General features: G+C 52.1%; 2 protein-coding genes across 3 annotated transcripts in view; one reads left to right on the top strand and one right to left on the bottom strand.

The window, feature by feature from the left end:
- Positions 1-15,157, top strand: part of TRIM32 (tripartite motif containing 32) — a 477,288-nt gene that overhangs the window by 207,584 nt on the left and 254,547 nt on the right. The window lies entirely within an intron of this gene.
- Positions 1-15,157, bottom strand: part of ASTN2 (astrotactin 2) — a 327,690-nt gene that overhangs the window by 311,626 nt on the left and 907 nt on the right. The window lies entirely within an intron of this gene.

Genomic DNA, 15,157 nt, shown 5'->3' with positions numbered 1-15,157 from the left:
CCCTTCAGCGGCCCCAGCTCATTTTTTGCCCTGGCTCGCTCCCAGCTGCTATAAAAAAGTCTTTCTGAGCAGCGTTTCGAGTAGCCAAGGCCACTTCCAGCCCACAGGGCAGGAGGTGCATTTGGATTTTAAGGGAATGCTCAGTGCTGCAGTCATCACATCAGCCCAGGCGGGGAGGATGGGGAAGGGTGGAGGGGATGGGGAAGGATGGAGGGGATGGGGATGCTGTGGCACAGGCAGGCTTTCAGCTCCCAGTGCACAGGGCATCACTGGTCCCTTTGCAGCACACAGACCCTGCTGTGCTCACAACCACCCTTCAAACCCCAGCCAGTGCTGCTCTGCTGCTGGGTTATCAGCTCCCGCTGCCTGAAACCTAAGCAGATGGACAAGCCAAACGCTGTGGTCCTGGAGTGCAGGATCCTGCTCTCCTGCATCTCTGGAGCTTCCCTTAATGCAGCTCCAAGCCCCACTCACTGCAGCGCAGGCAGAACTGGTGCAGAAGCAGGCTCAGCACGACTTTCTCCACCAATGCCCCTCCTGTACTGCTCAGACACCAGAGCCCTTCTCCCCAGAGCTGTGGTTGGCAGCACACACAGCCAGTGCATCAGTGAGAACAGAGCAAGCAGCAATGGGACATAGGTGCCTCCTTCTGTGCCAGCTACTGCTTTGCATGCCAGACAACACCAGCCACACGGAACCTGGTTTAATGGACATTATCCCTTCCCGTGACAGGGGGTTGGAACTGGATGAGCTTTAAGGTCCCTTCCAACCCAAACCATTGCATGATTCTATGGTACGGTGCCAGTGAGGGAGCTCTGGTGTGCAGGCAGCCCGAGCTCTCCTGTCCTCATGAGAGGCCATTTGAACACCAGACACGTCATCTCCAAGGGCAGCTGGAGATGGTCCCCAGCATCAGCGTGGGGTTGCCAAGGTTACCTCCTCGGCTGCCTAATTAGAGAAGCTGTCACTCTCATAGAGATCAGGAGATGCTTGTGCACGTGGGGGAGAGCAGGGGAACTTTCAAGCGTGCAGATCATTTTTAGCACGCTAAAGCAGAGAGAAAACCCCAACTCCTAAGAGGAAAACACATTACAGCCATCAGGCTCGACAGCAGCATCCTGCTCTGCTGCTGCCCAGCCGTGGGATGAGCTGTCAGCTATAGAAGTGCATGGGCCAGCAGCTATTCCAGCTGGAGAGAAGCAGATCCTGGTCTGTTCCACTTCTGGCTTTGTGCTTCCACTGGTCTCCTTTCTCTGCACCATCACCCCACCGGCAGGGTACCAGGGAAGGAGCAGAGAGGGTCTGTCCCTCCCTCCCATTTCCACACACGAATTTCACACCACCTTGGTAATGCAAACAGGGAGCCTCTCCAGGCTCTTGCGAACAGTGTGTAAGGAAGATGTACAGAGAAGCGTGCTCACTCAGTCAAGGTCATTTAACAAGTAAATAGCAAAACCAAGAATCCCAGAACCACTCAAAAGCCTGTGTTTTCCACCAGATGAATCCACACGCTTGTGTGTGCTTCCTTCAACTGCAAAGATCACGGAGGGAACTTCTTCCCTCCATCACAGCCAGGAGATGTTCACACCTCCTCAAACCAGATACCAAATGCCATATACAAGGCCAGGAACCAAGCGGGGAGCATGGAACAAGAGGCAACAAGAAACATACCACCTCAAAACAGCTTGGGAGAGCCTCTCCTTCCTTTGGGAAACACCAAAGCACAACACTTAAATCCCTCATATGGTGCCCCTTTATACAGCCAGCTCTGAGCACCTTCCTGCCCACCCTCTTCCATGATGTAGATAAAGCCCATCCGCATCCATAGCTAACACTCAGATTTTGGAGCCCTGGGCCCCAGGAACCCAAGGCTGACCCATCCAGCGGTCGGACCCTTGGGAGAAGCCACAAACCCCATCCATTCCCTGCGGCCAGGCCTTGGAGGAAGGGGAGCAGCGTTGCTCCTGGATGGCAGCGCTGCTGGGAGGGACTGTGCTGGTTCAGAGGAGTTGAAGAGCAGCAGGATAAAGAAGCAGATGCAGCCAAAAATGCAAAGAGATCCCTGGAGCTGCAGCAGTCGCCAAGTTCCTCCCTAACGCTTCAGGACTCCCACTCATCCTCCCCAAGGGCTTGTCAGACTCACATGGCCAAAAATACATGCTCCCCACCTACCCGAGCCCAAAGAGAAGAGACCCTTAAATAAATGTGGAATCCAGGGCTGGCAGGGAGACAAAGTTGGGGGCGGAAGAGGAATTTTGGGTGTCTATTTTCTACCAAAGGAACTGCCTGACAGCTCTTCTGCAGCAGACCAGGGCTCATGGCCCTGTAACTCGCACAGCCCCCTCAGACATGGCAAGAGACTGCTTTTCCCCTGGGTATCTGAGAGTGTGCAATGGAAACCAGAGCCCAGCAGGAATAAAACCTCCCACCACTGCAAGCTGGAGCATTTAGGTGGTCATGGAAGGGAAAATCCCACGACAAGGTGGGTGGTGAGTGCCCAACGTGATGTTTGCCATGCTGGCCAAGAGGAGATGCAGGCAGCCAGCTTAGCACAGCCCCACCAGCACACCTTCTGGTGCCCTGCAGCTTCATGGGGTGCAAAGGCTACTCAGGAGGCAACAAAAGCAAAGTTGGGCTGAGGAACCACAGCTTGATCCAGCAAGATGCAATGTTGAGATGTAGGAGACAGTCACTGGCGACAACGCTGCTGCATGTTATGCAGAGCCTTGGGATCTAGTGTGAGGTGTCCCAGCCCATGAAGGGGGGTGGAATTGGATGATCTTAGGGTTCTTTCCAATCCAAACCATTCTATGTTTCTATGCTGGACACAGCATCACCTACATGACAGCCAATGCCAGCAGCACCTCAAAGTGCCTTCACCAGCCCTCAGGGATGGCCACATTTGATTCTGGCCAGGGAAAGTCCTGTTGAGAGCTGCCTTTCATGCAAACTTTATTATTCTTTTCTTCTTCTTTTAACAGAATGTGTCAGTTTAAGGTTGTAAAATCACTTTAATCTTCAAAACAGTGTCATGGCTCCCCTTCAGCATCTTCATAACAATGCTGCGAGATTGGCTTCAAAACAACTTCCCAAACTTAATGTTCACACATACACTGAACTTTCAAGCTCAGAACTAAGGGCTGCAATGAAACTGGAACAAGCTGCTCTCTTGAATAAAGACAAGTTTTCCTTTCATCTAGTGCTAATTAACAGAAGCATCCCTCCCTCTGTGTCAATCCCTGGTCAATATTACCGTGTCCCTGAGACCTCAAAGAGAAACTTCCCTCTTCCCTGTGCACCGCACAACGCAGCATCACCAGCAGCAGAGGGGACTTCCTAAAGAGGCCAATGTTATGGGGATGCAGGAGCCCCTCGGGAGCCTCTCCTGGGACCCTTCCAGCTCGGTCAGAACACACTGATGCTTATTGCACCTATGTGCAACCAAGCATCTTGCGGGAATGCAGGAGCAAGCCTCCATGAGATGTTCAAGGGATCTGAGCTCTATTCCTCACTTTGTGCTGCCCACAACAGCAGAAGCTGTCAGACAGGATGGATCTTAGCACTACCAGGACACCATTCTACAGTTATATATGTTAGATACAGGGAAGAAGCTCTTCCCTATGAGGGTGCTGAGGCGCTGGCACAGGATGCCCAGAGAAGCTGTGGCTGCCCCATCCCTGGCAGTGCTCAAGGCCAGGTTGGACACAGGGGCTTGGAGCAAGCTGCTCTAGTGGAAGGGGTCCCTGCCTGTGGCAGGGGTTGGAGCTGGAGGAGCTTTAAGGTCCCTTCCAACCCAAACCATTCTCTGATTCTCCTCGCCCAACCTTTCCCTCTAACCTAGTTCATGCCAGGAATAAGAATCTCCCTGGGCAGCTCCCGAACTGCTGCACGCATTTGCATAGGGTTGGAAGAACGGGAGCACAGAGCAGGCAGAGCAAACGCTGCATGGCCATTACCAGCCAAATTAAAGCTGTAGTGTGCTCCCCAGCCAGGCCCAGAGCACCTCTGCTCTCACCCAGGTCTCACCTGCCCTGCAGCGGCCAGAGCCGAGGCGAGAAGCACCACTACAAATAACAGCTTTCCTTGAATCTAAATTCTTCCTCCACCCAGCAACAGCAAAAGGAGGAGAATATTAACTCCTGCTGGTTTGCCCTGAGGTGCCTTCAGAGCAGTTTTGTACAGAGATGATCAGAACAAGCAGTGATTAAAAACCACAGCCCCACATCCACGGCAAACCCTTGCCTTTCGAGCTACAGCAGCAATAACACCACCTGCCTCCCTTAACCCGCTCCACTGGTGGGGATGGGGAGCTGCTGGCCCACATCAGCTCCCTGCAGGGAGAACATGAAGAATACAAGGAGATTTGGGACACCATTCCCAAGGAAGTGTCCACAGAGTTGAGGACCAAGTATCCACAGACAGATTTGCATCATTCCTGCTGGAGAGAGGCTCTGCAGCCCCAGGTGTGCTAAAATATCGGTTGCATATCCTAAACGAGCCGAGAAGCCTGCAAAGCAGCAGGGAACATGGGTTTAGGGAGGAAATATAGCCCGGAGTGCCAGAGGACTTGATGGTCTTAAAGGTCTTTTCCAACCTAGCTGATTCTATGAAAGGGAAGGCTCTCAGGAGGCTCAGCTTTTCCTCAGCATCCACTACAACCCCCCTGTATCTCACCCCAGCACAGCCCAGCCAGGAGGAGTGCTGCAAACAGGATTTTCTCCTCCTGTTTTGCCTTTAAGAGGCTCATTGCAACACGCTGTAAAACCCCTCATCAGCAAGGAGGGAAAAGGTTTTACAACAGTCTTTAAAGCAAGCCCCGGCAGCGGAGAAATCCTCCCCCAGCACGCACAGCTTTGGGCAGCGCACGCACTTGGAGGGACGTGAAGAGAAGCATTCCCACACCTCCAGCCCATGCAGCATTCTGCCCACATCCCAGCTCTGGTCCCTGCTCTCGCACACACTGGGCCATGGCGTGGTAAGGAACAGCTTGTCAGCCTAGCAGCAACGGCGGCTGCGACAGAAGCAGAATCACATCGGGTACAAGGAGCAGCATCTCTTGCAAACCACTGCTCCAGCAAGACCCCGCGCTGGCTACGAGCAGCCCCTACAGGCAGCGTCCCCAGCTTCCCTCCAGTACCACTGGAGAATGGATTTTCTCCTCCGAGGCAGCAGGAGGCAAGGAGCAAAGGGAGGACAGGTATGCTGCTGGTCTGGGAGAGCAAGGAGAGGAGGAAGCCAGCGCTGGACGGGGTAAGATGTGAAGCAATGTAATGGAGTTCGTGTGTTCCAGCAGCTCCGGTTCCTGGAGTTGTGTTAAAAGGCAAGGCTGGTGCTATATCATTAAATACACTTCTAGCCCCTCTGATCATGCTCAGACAAAATAAAGCCAGGCTGACATGGCTGTTGATCCAGGACAAGGCACAAAACCGCAGCAACAACAGTCAGAACGACCATAAAACTCTATTACCTTTCTGATATTCAATCAATAATGAAGGCATTATTATCCAAGATCCATGAAATAGGCTGGCAGCACCATATCCCATTCCTAGTGGCCTTAGGAACCATGTCAATGGGGCCAAGGGAGGGAGGCAAAGCTAAAGCTCAGGGCTGAGCATGAGAAGGCTTGGAGCCTCCAATGCCAGAGTAAATGGATGCAAAGACTGGCGTGCTTTCAAGGTGCCCCTGCTCCATCCCAGGGTGCCCACAGCAATTCCCATACTCAAATGTGACAAAATAACCTCCCTCACACATGTTGTCCCCTTCATACTCAAGGACCTGGCCTGGCAGGCACCTCAGCCCTGTGGTCAGCAGCATCCTGTATCCCCTGTGCATCAGGATGCTCTTAATGGGAACACGTAACGGCTGCTTCTGATTTTACAGTTTGTTTATAGCATACATTTGAGGAGCTACACAGGGTGGGAAAATACATCCCATAAACAAACTGCTAAACAAAACAGGCTAAGTGTGTACCACTCCAAACAAAAATAGACTCCAGCTAACCTCCGCTTTTCAAGCATATGCCTCCGATGACAGCTTCGTTTAGTGCCCCTTATCCCACTTCCAGTCTTGATTTTCAAGCTCTGCCAGCATCGATGGCAGCTTCCAACACCTCCCACAGCTCCAGGTGAGCCAAGAGCAGATGAAAATAAACCCAGTCGGAGCTGGACACCACCGAGAGTGACCGAGGCAAAGAGCTGCATCGCCCTGCTGAGCTCCCAGCATCAGCCCAGGTGTTGCCAAGGGTTGTAGGACATGGACACGATGGGGAGAGTAGGGGACGTGGGGTGACAACAGACTTGCCCCCATGCCCATCAGCTGAACTCTGCCACCCTGCTGCTGCCCAGGAGCCATTTCCCAAGTGCTCCAACTTTATCATCCCCATTCCTGGGGCTGCACAGGGGGCACATTCCCCTGCAAATGCTTCTTCTGCCAAAGAGCCAAAGCTGTTCAAGCTGCGTGAAAGTAATTCCCTCCCACTGCCCCAGGAAGAATATTTCTTTGCCGGTTTTGCATAACAGCTACATGGTTTTCCTTTTCCTCCTGAGAAACTCAGGCTTAGAAGAAAACACCCGGCACAGCCCTAGTCCAGGATCAGGCTTCATAAAGTCCCCCCCTGCAAGGGGAAGCAGGGGGCAGACACACATGCTACCGCAGAGATTAGACTGCAGCCTTTCCTGATAACATTCAGTCACCCTGGCAGGCTGCAGCACACCGAGTTTGTAAAGCTCCTTGGGAATCCTTCAAGATGAAAGGTACAGTATGATACGGATGTATTATATCCATGGGCTTTGTTACAGCACACATTTCCTCGCACGGTTTTATTGCTAGAACACAAAGTTCAGCCGAAGCCCAGGGGCTCTTCAGGTGACGAATGCAGCCCTGCAGCCCTCCTCCTGCTCCGCAGGGGATGAAAAATGCTGAAGCCCCAATGTGAACGTGGTAGATGGAGCAGGCAGCACCCTTCCAGCAACAGCAGGAAAGGACCTGCTTGCACAGATAAAGCTAATGTCATCACTGCTCGATGTGCTTTCACCATATCTCACTCCCAAAGACAGCCATCAGGTCCCCAAAATGCCACTGCTATGATCAGCTCCTCTGCAGCATCCCTCCTCTCCAGCCAGACCTATAGCCCAGCCTCCAGTCCCAAAGGCCATCCATCCCCATAAGGGCCATGAGTTAAGCTTACCTTAAGTGGTACCCATTGCCAGCATCCCCTGAGAGACCCCGAGCTGCCCACCCTGAGCATCTCCCCCACACAGAAGATGATGGAAGGTGTTTGCCACATTCAGCAATGAATGGAGAATCCTAGATCACACCAGAGCCCGGACCAGCAACAGCCCCAGCCTGGTGTGGATGGCACAGAAGAGAGGAAGGGGAAGGTGCATCCACCTTTTGGACCACCTTCCCTACATCTCACTCTTCTTGGGCACCTCTCTCTGTCCAGATTTCCTCAAGACATCAGAGACAGAGGAACAAGGATGCCAACAAGACTCAGAAGCCTGAAAAGAATCCCCTGGGCATGTCACAGGGCAGGAAAAGAGTTTAAACCCCTCTAATTTAAACAGATGAGAAACACAAAAGACAAGAAAGAAGTGTGATGGGGGTAGAAGGAAAAGGGACATCTCAGGATGTCCCAACAAGCCCCAAAGCTCTCCAGGGCCACCTCCAATGCTGAACCCACCACAGAGGTGACTGCTCAGAGGCAGCAAGCCAAGGTGAAGGGTTTTCCACCTCCCTTCAACCACACAGAGCAGCCTGTGCAAGGCAGTGCTGAGTAACTGAGATGGAGGTGGGAACAACTGGCAGCATCTGGAGCCCTTTCACCTTGGGAATCCCATCTGAGTGGGAAACTGCCCCAGAGAGCAGATCTCAGTGCATGAGTGGTTGGTTAGGTCAGGGTCATCAGCTTCTACCCCAGCTCCCATCAGAGCAGCAAAAGCAATAGCACAACAGCACGTGTGAGCAGAGGTAGAGGCTTTTCAGCCTCACACACAGACCTGGTGCTCCCTGGTAGAACAGCATCAGGTCCTGGGCTGCAGAGAACATGCTCTGCTCCAGCCCTGCTCCAGCACACAAATTGCCCTCCTGTGTTTGCCATCCTGCTGACACAGGAGCATCGAGAAGCTGATGCTACCGAGCAGTTGGCTAGAGGCAAAAGAAAATCATTTCCTATGCTGTTGCCAGCTCCTATTTGCTGTCACTTGATCCCATATTTTAGGGATGTGCTGCACTCCCTGGAACGCCAACTGCTGGAAAACCAGAAAGAGCAGCAAGGGAAGGCTATGGGCTGTGAACAGCCTTGGGACAGACACAGCTGCGACTGCGGCAGCCGCAGGCACACTGCAATGCCAGCTCTGTTAGGTGAGTGCTTGGAGTGGCCAGGCAGCCCAGGGCACGCAGGGCTCCAGCACAGGAAAGGCCACCCCATTGCCCTATGGAGAGATGGAAGGGAGGGGAAAAGGAAGAAGAACCAAAGCCCCAGAGGTATGGGCAAAGCTGATCTATGGTGAGGATGCTCATGGTCAGCAGCAGCGCTGGGAGCAAACCTGGGGCTCCTGCACCCAGTTACACAGTCGCAGGGCTATGGGCTTCACACCCCCAGTTAAGGGCTTTGCAGCCAGTGCCCCTGCATCAGTATATCTGATCAGACCTGGAGGATGAAAGGTACCAAACAACCAGCCCATCCCCAAAGGCAGCCGGAGCCTGGCATCCCCTCTGCCACTCAAGGATGGGCAAGTACAGCCACGCAATTTTTGCATTGCAATTGCTGTCTCACTCCCATGCGCTGGAAGAGCAGATGCTGGTGTATGCGAGGTGCTAGGCCCAGCGGGTCCCCTCTCCAGCACAGCAGCTCTCCTCTCCCTGCAGAGAGATGCACCACTAACCTTCACCTGCCTGTGCCCTGCCCCTCACTTCCCCTCTTCACAGGATCACTCCCATGCATATGCCTGGGAGCAGCACCATCAGCTCAGTAATCTCCCTAAATACAGCAGTTACCAGGTGACTGGGGAAAAAATCCCTTTTACTGCTGATGTTGCTAATGGAAAATTTCTCCCCTTTCACTGCTGCTTTCAAAGCCAGTTGTGGTTTCATCCAGACTTTGTCTTGCTCGGAGCAGGGAGAGGTGAAAGCGCAAAGGGAGAGTGCAAGACTTGTGGGGAACAGATAATGAGAAACAGAGGGGAACTCTGGTACTTCTGTCTTCCTCTTTGCCCACAGTGGCTCCAAGTCTTATCTGCCCCATCTTCTTTTAGGCAGTCACAACCCAGCCGCCTGCAAGGAATCCCTCCTTCCTCCCTGGACCACAGCGGGATAAGCAAGCTGGATGCGTTCAAAAGCAGCGCTTCTTGCATGCCACACAGGGAAGATGCCCAAAGGAATCAATAGGCCAAAATCATTTACTCTGTGATTATTTTTCCCCAGGAGACAACCAGAAAGCCTCACCCAGTCAGTGCAATGCGGCAGTGAAGATCACTGCTCATCCCCTCCACATGCCATTCTGCATCTTCAATACCATTAAGTGTCTCCATACTGTCTGGACACTAGAAACCTTAACTGCATTAGCTGAGACCCGAGCAGCAGCACAAGCATTCAATTCTTTTAAGTGGCACCATTTCTTAAGCTGGTTGCGCACAAGAATCATTTCTGCTCAATGCTGTCACCCACCCCACACATAGTGACGGGGCAAGACTGTGCAGAAGCTTAGGATGACTGGCTGAGGCTCATCATTCCTTATTTCAGATGGTTACAACTGGAGGAGGACACTCCTGACATGCAGACGATGAAAGGCTTCAATCAAGGCATTTCTATTTTCTTCCCTTCTCCTTCCACTCTCCAACCACGCTCTATAAGGCATTTTGGTGTGAAGGTAGGTGTTTCTCAAGCCACCTGCAACTGCTAACATATGTGTCGAGGTACTGTAAGATCAATACCTCGTCGTTCCCACAAGTGGCAGCAATCCATTCGCTTCCTGTCCCACACCAGAACTCCTGTTACACCAGGAAAGCCCAAGGGCTCAGCCCCATTTCACAGCCAGCCAACCCCACACATCAGCAGGGCAGCACAAAGGCTCATCCATCGCACTGCTGGGTTCATGCTTTAAGGACTTGGAAAGGAAAAGGCAGCACGCTTTGGAGGTGATGTCCATGTGCGCGGTGGCACTCGGTCACTCACCTCCCTATGCAAACACAAGCTCCCCACTTCATCGTGGAGAAAAGCACATTTCTCATCCCAGCAGAAGCGCAATGAGAGTCCCTGGCACAGCAACACCATGGAAAACCCACTGCCATCACACAGGAGGAAGGGGGGCGCAGAGGGATCCCCAGCTGCAGCCTCCTCCCGCTGCTCCAGCCTGACAGTTCAGCTGCAGTAACCAGCTCCTCTCTCCATAGTTAATCTTCTGTTGCCACTAGCTGGTCAACATGGGTACTCATGGAAAGCAGCAGCTCCCCGCGTGCAGCCTGCCACTCATTCAGATTCCCAGCTTTAACTGGGATTTTCACCCCAGGAAATACCAAAGACAAAGCAAAATCCCTGCAAATCCATACCCTGCTGTGCTGCACAAGCCACGTTCAACCTTGTCTTTGGGGAGGGAAATGGTCACCTGAGGACTGACCCATTTTCATGGGCATTTTGTGCCTACCATTCTCTCCCACAGAGCTCACCTCTCCTGCAACAACAGCAGGACCCACATCACCAGCACATCCCCACCACAAGCTGGGCTCTCCTTCCTTCCCTTCCCAACTACAAGAACCCAACAGCCTGGAATACGCAAGCCATCACATATCTTCATAGACGGAGGGGAGGAAACTACTACCAGAAGGCTTTCCCTCTTTCAGTACCCTCCTCAGGCAGCTCTGACCACGGGGGACCTGGCCCAGACCCCACAGCCATGAGCAGATGTGGATAGACATGAAGGGGAAGGGAAGCAGCCCTTGCTCTCAGGGCTACATCCCCCCCAGTCCCTATCCCAAGGAGCATCTCCACTGTACCACCTTGCTGAAGTTTTTGGTCTCTCTCTGCTTGCCTGGTGGGAGATGTGACTCCTTACCCCTTGGAATACCTTGGAAACAACCAGAAAAAGAAGAATAAATAACCCAACACCTGATTGGGTTTGATTGACCAAACCTCTGGCTGGATCAGCCCTTCAAGTCTACAAGGAGGCAGTTAATAGAAAAGGGAGATGTTGAAACCAAACTCTGCTCATTGGCTTCTCTCTGCAGAAACACCCCAGTTTTCAGATGTCGTGCCCTGATGAGGGGAGACTCAAACCAGCCACACTCCCTCTCCACTACCCATATGATGCTGCTTCACACCTCATGGACCACCTCCAACTAGAGGATGATGCTTCTGAATAGTGGTATTGAAAGCATCACTTGCACCTAGGTGACCCTTCAGCCTCTCCACCCCACAGGGTGGCAGAACCCTGGTTGACTGCTTTCAGACAACGCAGTAAACTCAATCCGCAAGGAACTAAGGGCTTTCCCTTATTTAAATGCCCCAAAGAGGGGGAGAAGTTCAGGTTACAAGACGGCTTTGGGAAAAGTTAAGAAGATAAAAGAAGTGGCAGCAAACTGCAGAGGAGCTGTGTGGCTTTGAGAGGTGGGGGTTAACCATCACCAGGGGCCACGCTGGGACACCAGTAATGAAGGTGCACAAGCCCCTTTACTGACAACCACTGAAACAAAGCACGTGGTAGCACTGCAGCTGCCTGTCACACAGCATCCCTTAAAGCCATTTATGAGAAGTGTGTAGTAAACTGTTCTTATGCAAGCTACTACCGGGTAAGAGCGGTGGTGAAAATTTGTCTGCCTCTTTCCCTCTCTCTCCTCTATATATATCTGCTCACACATAGACAGAGCTCATCTAAATTAGCTCGGAAGCTAACTGCTTCATTCCCTGAATTGCACTTAAGGCAGGCTACGCTGCTGGTGGAGCAGCTATTGTACAGAACACATGGCTGCTGACTAAATCAAGATACATACCTTAGAGAGACCTCATTGTACAAGAATAAAGTCAATGATAGGCTGCACCATTTGCCAGCGTAACACTAGAAGAATTAGAGGAGGGGAAAAAAAAAAAAGACCACAAAGCATCAGTTGTATCCAAGGTTAAGGAAAGGGCAGGATGCTTTTTCAGGAACGGGGATGCAGAGCGATCCATAACACACCAGTGGCAAAGTTACATTTGTCATTTCCTGCCACCACTGTGCTGTGCTGGGTGATTTTATAGCAAGGGAACTGGGGGTAGGGGGAGAAACATCCTCCTTGCCTCCAACGCAAGGGAGCAAAAATAAACCCAGGCGTAGGAAATAGAGAAACACCCCAGTGAAGAAGGCACGGGGAGCAAACCCGCACTGCCCAGAGCTGCGTAAGCAGCAGGTCCCTGCATCCGGGAAGGATGCAACAAGGAAACAAAGTTTTCCCCCTCTGTTAGGGGAGGATGAAGCCATTCCCCCCTGGGCCCCCCATCTGCTTGCAGGAGGCTGTGTGCAGGGGGTGTGCAGGCAGGGAGGGCTCCCGGCAGAGCAGATGCTGCTGGTGGAGCATCTCCAGGCTCCCACCACCCCCTAGTGGGCTCCCGCACGCTTTCCACATGCATCCCGCATGCATCCCACACGCTTCCCAGGACCCACGGCTCACAAGGGCGAGCAAATGGGTGATGCTCCAAGTGTGCCATGGGCTGGCTGCTTTGGGATGTCCTAGTGTTGCCTTCTCCCTTCACCCCACTCATGCAGTGGCTCCTGCAGACCAGGTAGGAATGCAACCCTGGAAGCTCCCTCGCTGTGTGCCTACACTGAAGCAAACAGACTCATATTGCCAGGGAACAGAGAAAGTTGCTTCCTCCCTAGAGGAATCCTTTAAGAAGGACACAGGCATGTGCATCAGCAACCGACTCAGAGCATCCAGCTCCCCAGCCTGCTTTAACCTGGTCTGTCCTTAACAAGAACCAGCAGCAGATGTGGCTCTCAGGGACATGGCTCAGTGAAGGACTTGGCAGTATTCGCTTTCCAGTTGGACTCGATGATCTTTTCCAACCTACACGATTTCATGACTCCGAGTTTCACACTGCTGCAGACACGGCTCTGGCACCTGCCAGCCTTTAGCTACAGATCCTTTGTGTTAAGGGAGGGATGAGATGCATGAGAACCACCCCAGCATCAGGGGATTCACTAAGCCAAGACTTGCTGAGCAGGCCCAGAACTATAGAGCACCTGCTTAGAAACAGCTCATTGCTTAAACCACCTCATCATCACCCAGCAAGGCAAGGCTTTATTTTGTGCTTCCTGGCCTGGAAAGACTTCTGAGCCCTGCAGAACAGGGTGGCCTCGGTTTACTCTCAACTTATTTCACTTACTTCAGGGTCTATTTCATCAGCACCAGCTCTGCCTCCTTTATGCTTTTATTTCTATTCTCCTTTCTAAAGTCCCTCCATGATGCCGTCCAGGGCAGCTTTAGGAGCTCCTCCTACCCCATCCTCACCCTCCGCCCCCAAGAGGCCAGAACAGGGTCTGTGCTAGCAGCAAGAGCCTGCAGTCAGACATTTAGGAGCCCTCAACACATTGCAATCAGCAGGACATCAGCTCTCCCTAAGCTCAGGCCTTGACAGACACTGAACATTCAGCAACACACATAAACACATATAAGGATCAGAAATCAGGTAACAATGAAGCCTATGGAAGATTCTGACAAAAGAGAAGCTCTGACTTAAACCCTGCCCCAAGTCACTCCAAAGACGTTCAACCTCCCACATGTAAAGTGATTTTCACCTCCCAGAGCCCATTACAAGGTGGCAGCAGCCCTCGGGCTCCCAGCTGCTGCTGAACTTAGAAAGGATGCAGGGGTTAGAAACCACTACAGCAAACTCCAGCCTTTCTCCTGCCCTGGAAAGCAGCAATCCTCCAAAGCACTCACCCAGAAAAGAGTTAACAGCGAGGCAGCCTCAGTTGCCACACCAGGAGATGGGAAGAAATGCAACAGATTTGAAATATCAGAGCATCCACAGCAATTCATGAGCTAGACCTTGGGGAAGGACAAGTGTTGTAGCTTCTCTGGAGGCAACGTGCTGATTAATTTCAGGACCGTGATGAAGCCATCCCACCATGGGGAAAGCTTCCATTTATCTTCCAATCTGCCTGATGCCTGTAGGCTCAGGGAAACAGGAGGGGACGTTTGGGGTCTTTTATCCATGAAAGAGCAGAAAAAAAGCCATAGTTTAGCACAAGGCAATCTGCATATTCAAGAGTATGCACATAACCAGTATGCCAGGCAAGCAATAGGGAATATTTTAGACCAAGACACGGTCCTTTTACTGGCAGACACTCACAGAAGTAGGATTTGCTATAGGACCTCATGTCTCTGATCTATCAAGACTGATTTCTCTCCTCCAACTCGAGCTGTTAACTAAGCTACACGCAGAGGGGTTCCGTTGCCTTCTGCGAGCCACTCACACCCTGTCCCTGAAGAAACCCTACTCTCATCTGAAAAATCAACTCCTTGAACCGTGAAACTTCTTGTTACTTTTAATCACTGGAAGGTAAATGTCATCCCTACTGCACCAAACCTCTGATGCTTCACTTTTTATGCCTTAGAATTGATGCTCTGGTTTGTATGGGGTTTTTGCAGTTGACCAACCGCGTCTAAAGAAACCACGCTGCAAAGCCAGAACCCAAGGAGCAAGCACCATCAACTTATGTATTATAGGTGCTTCATACAAGAAAGCTTCACAGAAGGTAAAACAACACGACTGGGAGGCACAAAGTCATTTTCCTGCCCCAACACATTGCACCCAGCGAAAAGCTGTTACCTCTGCAAGGTATGGTAAGGGAGCAGGGGCACACCTCAACACAGATGCACGCAGGGTGATGCCCTGAAAAGCATAACCCTGAGGTGTCCAGCAGTATCTCAGACCCAAACTTAAGCAGGTATCCCAGTTATCCCTGCTTCAGACACCGCAAAGCAAGGAAGCTGGTGGATAAACGAGAGCAACACAAAACCTTCGGTGACCTGGCAGAGTAAACACCACCCTGTCCATACAGCATTCCGCACCGTTCCCTTGGAGGGTCCCCAGCCTGATTCAGGTTCGGAAAAGGCTGAAAGTGCCACGCAGCAGCTCGGGCAGTCGGTCGAGACACGAGGATCCGGCGTCAAGATGAAAG

This window comes from Neopsephotus bourkii, unplaced genomic scaffold (genome assembly GCF_033783945.1).
Source record: "Neopsephotus bourkii isolate Nb327-2 ecotype Australia unplaced genomic scaffold, CSIRO-AGI_Nbou_v1 NB_659, whole genome shotgun sequence".
Classification (NCBI taxonomy): domain Eukaryota; kingdom Metazoa; phylum Chordata; class Aves; order Psittaciformes; family Psittacidae; genus Neopsephotus; species Neopsephotus bourkii.
Note: the sequence above shows the minus strand (reverse complement) of the source record. Positions and strands in the feature narration are given on the sequence as shown.